Raw genomic sequence first — 9,005 nt, 5'->3', positions numbered from 1 at the left:
TTTTTGTTACTTTTTTTTGTTTCTTCGGTTATTATCTTTGTTTCAGTTTCTTTTTCATTTTTTCTTTTTTCCCCATTTATTTATTTCTTTTGTTGTAATTATCTTCAAATAATGACTCTTATATATAAAAAAGTTCCGCATCATTTTTACGTTGACCAACCAAAAAAAAAAAACAAAATATAAATATTTTGAAGTAATGAAGATCTTTTGAGGTTTGAAATAGCGAATGTAGAATATCGGATGAAAACGGAAAAAAAAAAAAAGGCTTAATGACTATAAAATATAATTTAAGTTTTAAGGGCCAACTTTGTTGAAAAAATTATTGCGTTTTTTTATTATTTTTTCATATAATAACAGTACTATTTATCACGCAATTAGCTAAAGTCATTGAAAGATAATTTATGATAAAAAGAGTTTATTTGCTGGCGACATAATGAATGCTTAAACAAATATTGGGATTTAGAATACAAATTTGAAGGTAATTTTGAATGTCAAAATATATATGGTTCAAAAACAACATTGAAATTTCATCTATACTCCAACTGTAAACATATATTCACATTATCATGGAATTCTACCTCACAAGTCATGGAATGAGTCATACATGGCTTACTCGTTAGATTCAACCTTTTTTTTTTTTTTTAATATCTTTTTGTTGTTTGGAAGTTGTTCTAATCTTTCCTTTTGTTCTTATTTCCAATAGCTACTAAATTTCTCGTGTATGAAATTAAAACCTTCTTCTTCACTAGAATGCATTATATATTGAAATTCAAATGATGGTTTGTGACTTACAGATTTAGTGATCTTCCCCCCTTCTTCTTCACTAGAATGCATTATATATTGAAATTCAATGGAGGGTTTGTGACTTACAGATTTAGTGATCTTCCCCTCGAAGTCTCACAGGCTTATCTGTCCCCCAAACTAGGCTTCTTGACAATGCATTTCTAATTGGTAAATTTAGTGGGTGTTTATGATCCAACTTGGTCAATTTGTTTCCAAGTACACGATAGCCATTAGATAAAGGTCTTCTATGTATATAGATTTTGAAAATTACTATAAAATTATTTTTGTTTTCTAATATAGTGAAGGAAATATATTCTGATAAGTGGAAGACAAAAATGAAATGTACTTATTGAAATTGAATTTATTACGATTGAATTAAATCAAGTACATATACCTGAAAAAAAAAATATTGGGATTTAAAATGAAAATTTAAAAGTAATTTTGAATATCAACATAAATATGTTTTAAAAACAACAATCAAATTCCGTGTATACTAGTATAAACATATTACAATATTATGAAATTATGACTCATAAGTTGTTAAATGAGTCCGTTCTTGGTTGCTCATTAGATTCAACTTTTCTATTTTTATCTTTTTGTTAGTTGGAAGTGTTCTGATATTTTCCTTTGCTTTTATTTCCAATAACAATTAAACTCCTTTTGTGTACGAAAGTAAAAATTTCTTCTCCACCACAATGCATTGTATATTGAAATTTAATGGACGGTTTTGGCTTACAGATTTAGTGGTCTTCACCAAGATGCCATTCTCATAGAACTTTCCCCTCAGACTAGGCTTTTTGACAATGCATTTGTAACACCCCGTCCCAAAGTACAACGGAAATTTTCCAACTTTGACCGAGGTTGACCGTTGACCCAAAGGGGTCAAAAGTTGACTTTATGACTCAGATGGAATTCTAGGTTGAATGAGGTACCGTTACGAAGTACACGTTGGCACGCGTTTGTAGACTAATAGCACGTCGAAAACGGAGCAACGGTTTGAAAGTTATGGCCAAAACAAGTCAAGATTCAAACTGTCCAAAAGGTGCCGGGAGTTGACTTTTTATGGTTGTAGAATTTTTCTTTGACTTTTGTATGGTTGTAAAGTGCTCGTCGATACGAGTTCATAGACTAGCGGCACGCTTAAATTGGACATCTGGTTAAGAAGTTATTGACATGTGAAGTTTTCCGAATACCGTAATATTTTAATATTGTTGAATTGGTGAACAGTAAAACACCACGTGTCGACATCTGAGAGGTCCACATGGGTGAACGGTATCACCCACGGTGGCTTTTATTTTGGCAAAACGGGGGGAGGAGAGAGAAAGCGAGAGAGAAGAGAGAGAGAGAGAGAGAGAGCTAGAGAGAGAAACGACCGGCCACCGCCACTTAGTCGTTTTTCGGCCACCCTTTCCCTACACGTGCCACCCCACTGCCTCTGCCTCCTCAATTTCGACCGGCCACCCAAATCTCACGGCCAACCAACCGGTAACGCCCCGGGATCAGAGCGTTTTTCGACGACGGCGATTTTTCCCCGCCACCACCGGCCACCGCCATTTGACCCATTTCCAGCCATTTTTAGGCCACACGCGCCAGCCACCCCTCACCACCTCCTCATTTCTGGCCAGCCTATCAAATTTCACGGCCAACCAACTGGCGACGCGCCTGGATCGGGGCTTTTTTAGCGACGGCGCCGCCACCTTCAAACCCAGATCTCTTATCCGTCCGGCCTCCATTTGCCCCACCGCTAGTCCCGTTGGAACCCTCTCCCTTTGATCTACCAAAATCCCCAAAAATCTCAGCCATCGGCCATCGGACGCGCCGCCGCCGGTGATGGTTACCCGTGACCGCGGCTGCTCGCCAGAAAATCCAGTTCTGGGAAATACCAAGTTGCACCGCCGGTCCCTCCCCACTAATTCCGACCCCCTGAATCCAAATCCGGTGTCCTTTCCTCCAATTCATGAAGGTTTGGGAGAATTGAGGCTCTAAAAGCTTAAAGCTTTCTGGCGAGATTCCGACCACCTCGGGTCCGATCTCCGGGAAGTAAGAGCGGATTCGTAATCCTCATCACTCAAGATTCGATTCGATATATTACTCGTCAATTTTGGTTAACGTTTGTGTTTAACCCCCCGGGTACCGGGTGTTATTTACCCGAATAAAATATTAATTTATTTGACTGTGTTTGAATTGTTGTTCTAGGAGCACGTGTACATCATGGAATTGATCCCATGGAGGATCTTGGGTTAATTGCTTGCTCGAGGTGAGTGACCCACCTTCAAAATTATTTTGGGATGTTAAAATATATATGTTTTGTGCTAATTGGTTATTTGAAAATATGTTCGATGTATTGAATATATAGTAAATTTATATTTGGAATTTTTGATGCCAAAATTGAATGGAATTAAATATTTAGGCATCATAAAATATGTTGGTTCTAAGGAATTTGAGATTTTGGTAAATTTTATTAAATTTCATTGTTAAAATATCTCATAATTAAATATTTGATAAATATGTTTTATGTATTTGATATTAAGAGAATTTCTAGATAAATGTTATTGCTAATTTATAATGTTTTTAATATATGTTTTGGTGCCAAAAGAATATATTTGGAAATTTAAAGAAATTGTGGTTTGATTTATTTTAATTATTGCTATGGTTATTAGTTTTAAAAAATTGTTTTGGGATATAATATAATATATATGTGTTCGAATAATTTGGCTTATATACCATTTGATTGAATGTTTGGATTATACATATAAAAATATTTGCCTTATTAAATATGAGTTGTCATTTTATGTAAGGTTTGACAATATATTAAATGGTTTTAAATTCTAATGGGTTCATAAGTGAACTTGGATTTGTTAAATATTTTGGTATTTAATTTGGGATTTTAAATCATTTTGGAAATGATTTATTTGAGAAGTAGATGGAAAATTTTATGATTTTAAGCATGTTCAAATATTTTAAGAATCTTATGGGTTTAAAAATTGATTTATGGTAAATATATTTCACTGTGGTATTTCTGATTTTTGTATGAACTGACAATTTGAAAATTTTTGAAATATTTAAACAAGCGGTTGAATTTGACAATTAAATTATGATTAGGATACAGTAGGATACTGTATCGGTTATTTTTAATTGATGTACCATATAGTACCAGAGTTTGGTTCAGTATTATATTACAGCGTGCTGGGTTTACCACGGTGCCGTGAGGTTGGTTTCATCCAACGGTTATCTATTATTACCACGGACTGTGAGGTCAGATTTATCCAACCGTTTATTATTATTACTACGGTGCCGTGAGGTTGGTATCACCCAAAGGTTTATTATTGCTATGGACCGTGAGGTTGGGTACGTCCCGACGGTTATTTATTATTTCCACGACACCTTTCATATATTGAGGGTAGTGAGGTGGGTGTATCCCACGGTTTACAGATTGGTACATCGTATGGTACATTGTATATATTGTATAAATCGTTGTTTTTATTATTTATTTAAATTTAAAGCTTTGCGCAAATTTTATGGAATTGTTATCGTAAATTTATTACCTATTCTCATTAATGTTCAAGAGTTATTTGTCTTGATTTTATCATTTAAATCGATTGATATTTTAAAATAAATTCTGTTATATTTTTTTTATTAATTGTTTTATATAGATGTTTAAATTGATTTAAAATATTCCTTTGGTTATTTCCTTGACTTAAAGAATAAATTTTATAATTTATATATTGGATTTATTTTTGTTCTTATGCCAAATTTCTTTAATATAAGTATTATTTGTGATTTTATTTATGGTATCCACTGATGTCTTATTCTTTATTTCCATTATAAATTTGGATCCTTAAATTCTTGTATTTTACTCAAATTTATTGACTAATTGTTTTCCTTGATTTTTGGGGTATAAAAGATTGGGTTCTGCGAAAATGTTTTAAAAGGGGAACCTTTCTACAGAGTGAATGGTGAGGGTTTTGAAAGAAATTATTATTTTTCAATTAATTATTAATTAATTAATTATTTATTATTAATTAATCAAGTGTACTATAATTGTCGTGGCTTTATAATTGTACAGTAGTTAAGGTCACTCACTGAGATGATTAGCATCTCATATTTTTAAATTCCGTTCCCCCAGGTCCAGGTTGGGAGACGTTGATTGTCCGGGGCGAGCCCGACGCCTCAGTTCATTGCCGAAAGTCCAAGAAGTATTTCTTTCCTTTTTCTTCTCCAATTTGTATTGCTTCTTTATCTGACATTATATTAATTCCACATTTATTTGTATAATGCTCTGTATACTGTATTGGACATTTAGTTATTAATTATGCGCTGATTTACTGTTATTCATTTGGAGTGCTGTAAATTTGTGGAATTAAATTGTAGTAATGTGTCAGGACCCGTCCAGAATTTCTCCCCGGAACCCTAGAAAAGCCCTGATCCTAAGGAATCCCTACCGGACCCTCCAACAGAAAATCCGGCAGAGCCTCCCCTAAGGGATGGACTTACCACAATTTACCTGCATTGAAAACACACTTCAAAAAAACATCCCCTTATTCCTCCCACAATACTACAAATTGATTTCACAAATTTACAGCACTTCAAAATAAAACAACAGCAGCAACCCAGTGCATTAAAAACAACTACATGTCCAATACAGTATACAGAGCATTATACAGATACATGTGGAATTTATACAATGACAGATAAGAAGTAGTACAAGATGAAGAGGAAAAAGGGAAGAAATACTTCTTGAACCTTCGGCAACGAACTGAGACGTTGGGCTCGCCCCGGACAATCAACGTCTCCAACCTGGACCTAGGGGAACGGAATTTAAGAGTGTGAGATGCTAATCATCTCAGTGAGTGACCCTATCTACTATACAATATAATACCACGGTAATAAGTAGATAGATAATAATTCATTGGAAATAATAATTTCTCTCAAAACCCTTACAATTCTCTCAGTTGGAAAAGTTCCCCTTTTAAAACATTTTCACAAAACCCGATATTCGTACTTCCCGAAAACCAATGAACCAAATAATTAATAAACAACAAATAAATAAATAAATAAATACCCCAAATATAAATAAACTGCAATAAATTATAATAAATAATTTTGTACCATTTGGGGTTTGAAACTTTATTTGAAAATTACACCTGACAATTACACCTGACGCACCACACCATATATCGGTGATGCCCTCCGATACCCAGCGTCCCGAGCACCGACTGGTGGGGAGGTTAAAGAGAGAAACCTGCAACGGCACTTTGGCGTCTCGACAGTATCGCTGCTAAAACCATCTCCCGGCCAAGGGAGGGGCGGCTGTGGCCAATATCAAACTTGCCTGCCCAGTCCAATGGCAACCATGGGAGAAATAATAACCGCGCGCTAAACCACATAATAACCGCGTGCTACCACGTGTCCATATACCATACACCAGAACACCAATACTGTATGAGTGCGTCTAAAAATAAACATTAATAACCAACCGTACCGTTTTCCAAAATTACCGTGGGAAATATATTAAAATTTCACACTTACCATCCCACATATTTTTATTTAATAAACCGGTATGAAACATTGATAACCAACAAACCACAATTTCCTCGAAGTACGAGATGCAACCATAAAAATACCGTGGGCATAATTTATATAATTTAAACATATATTTTCGTAAAATATTTAACCCAATTATGCCCGGAAAATTAAATTTAAAACCACGTACAAATACTACCAAAATACACTTTGCTCATGCATAATAAATAAATTAAACCACAATAAAACCATAACCAAATTATACCACATGAGCATAAATTAAATACCAATTAAACATAATTAATTGCCCAAAAATGATATAAAATCCAGACACAATCAATTACTGAAAATACTTGCTCATGTGTAATAAATACCATTTAATCATAATGAAATAATAATCGGGAATTTCTAATGACCCAAAATTTCATTTAGCACCAATGGGTAAATATATATATAAAATAATATTTTTCCCGATTATATTTAAAATACGCCACATGAGCAGCAATTACAGGTATCAAATTAATACCACATAAATACAATTAATTACCCCAAAAATATTTTCAAAGGTGGGTCACTCACCTGGAGCATGCAATTAAACCATGATCCACCACGGGATCAATTCCATGACTCACCCGTGCTCCTAGAACAAAATTCACAGACAGTCAAATAAATTAATATTTTATTCGGCTAAATAATACCCGGTACCCGGTGGGTCAAACACAAACGTTAACCAAAATAGGCGAATGATATACCGAATCGAAGCTCGTGGAACGAGGAGCGCATTACTGGTCTCCATCGACCCCAATTCCACCGGAGGTGGCCGGAATTTGGCCGGAAAGTTTCAGCTGGTTTTCAATTCCTCGTATCTCGCAACCCGCTTCGAATTTTTGAGATTGGAGGCCATTTTTGAACTCAGAGGACCCAAAATAGGGGGAGAGGAGGTTTAATTCGGACTGGGCTGGCCGGAAAACATAAGAAAAGAGGAGAGAGAAAATTTTCCGGCCGGCGGCTTCTCCGGCCCGATCGGCGCGCGTCCGGCGGCCGGTGACCGTGAAAATTGGCGGCTGAGCTCGCCTCCTCCCTCCGCTCGTCACTGGCCGGCGCGTGAGGACTATGGGTGGTCGGAATTTAAAAACACGGGAGAGAGAGAGACAACGGCCGGTGGGAGAAAAAAAAAAAATTGTGCGTGCTTTGTTGATGGCTCAGGGAAGAAGAAGGGAAAAAAGAAAAGAAAAGGAAAAGAAAAAGAAAAAGGAAAAAGGAAAAATAAAAAATAAAAATATTATTATTTAAAATAATAATAAAAATAATATGATTTTTCACATGGTTGACATGTGGCTTCTCCACATGGTGACACATGGTCACCTTCATTAAGTCACATGTGGCACATCGTTACGCGTTTAAAAATAATATTAAAATAATACGGTATTTGAAAAACTCTACAGGTCCATAACTTTCAAACCACATGTCCAAATCAGACGTGCCGCTAGTCTACGGACTCGTATCGACGAGCACTTCACAACCATGCATGAGTCAACGCTCAACCTTGCATGAATAAAAAGTCAACTCCAGCACCCCTTGGACAGTTTGGACCTCAACTTGTTTTGCTCATAACTTTCAAACCGTAGCTCCGTTTTCAACGTACTACCAGTCTATGAACTCGTGCCAACGTGTACTTCGTAACGGTACCTTAATCAACCTAGAATTCCAACCGGGTCAAAAAGTCAACTTTTGACCCCTTTGGTCAACAGTCAACGGTCAAAGTCAATAGTCAACAGTCAACCTCGGTCAACGTGTAAAAATTTCCGACATGGTTCGGGATGGGATGTTACATAAAGTGGGAGAAATAAGGGGATGTTTATAGAAGTGTGTTTTCAGTGCAGGAAATTTATGGTAAGTCCAACCCTTAGGGGAGGTTCTGTCGGATTTTCCATTGGAAGGTCCGGTAGGGTTTTCCTAAGATCAGGGCTTGTCTAGGGTTCCGGTGAGAAATTTTGGACGGGTCCTGACACATTTCTTAAAGATAAATTTAAGGGTGTTTATTATCCAACTTAGTCTATATAACCATTAGATCAACGTCTTCTGTATAAAATTTGAAAATTAAGTGGTAGTTTGATTATGTTATTTTCTAAACAAACTATAAAAAGCCAACCCAACATGGAGTCAAATTGTCAGAAATGTATTCTATTAGTGAAATGCAAAAAATGAAATGTAATTATTGAAATTCAATTTATTACAAATGAATGAAACCAAGTACATATATTGAAAAAAAAAAAAAATTCAAAAGCTCCCCCCCTTATTTTGTCTTTCTCTCCACTCTCTCTCTTCCCATCTTCGTCTATCTACTTACTTTCTCTTTTCATTTTTATCTCTCTCCCCCCCCCCCATCTCTATACTTCTAGCATTCTGTCTTTACTTTTATCAAATCCACCTTCTCTTTACTTTTTTCCCCTCAACATCGTTCCTATAAAAGTCTTCGCTCTCTCTTTTAATTTCTCTCTTATTCACATTTGTTTTTTACTTATCTTACACATTTTCACCATTTTCTTCTAAAAACAATCTCTACACTTTCACTACTTTCTCCATAAATCTCTAATCTTATATAATCTTTTAAACTTTCTATTGCCACCTTTTTACCCTACACTTTTTATACTACATTCTCTTTCTAATCACTCTAGCTCCTTGTTCTAGTTGCTTTC

The sequence above is a fragment of the Ziziphus jujuba genome, chromosome 2 (genome assembly GCF_031755915.1).
Source record: "Ziziphus jujuba cultivar Dongzao chromosome 2, ASM3175591v1".
NCBI classification, from domain to species: domain Eukaryota; kingdom Viridiplantae; phylum Streptophyta; class Magnoliopsida; order Rosales; family Rhamnaceae; genus Ziziphus; species Ziziphus jujuba.
Note: the sequence above shows the minus strand (reverse complement) of the source record.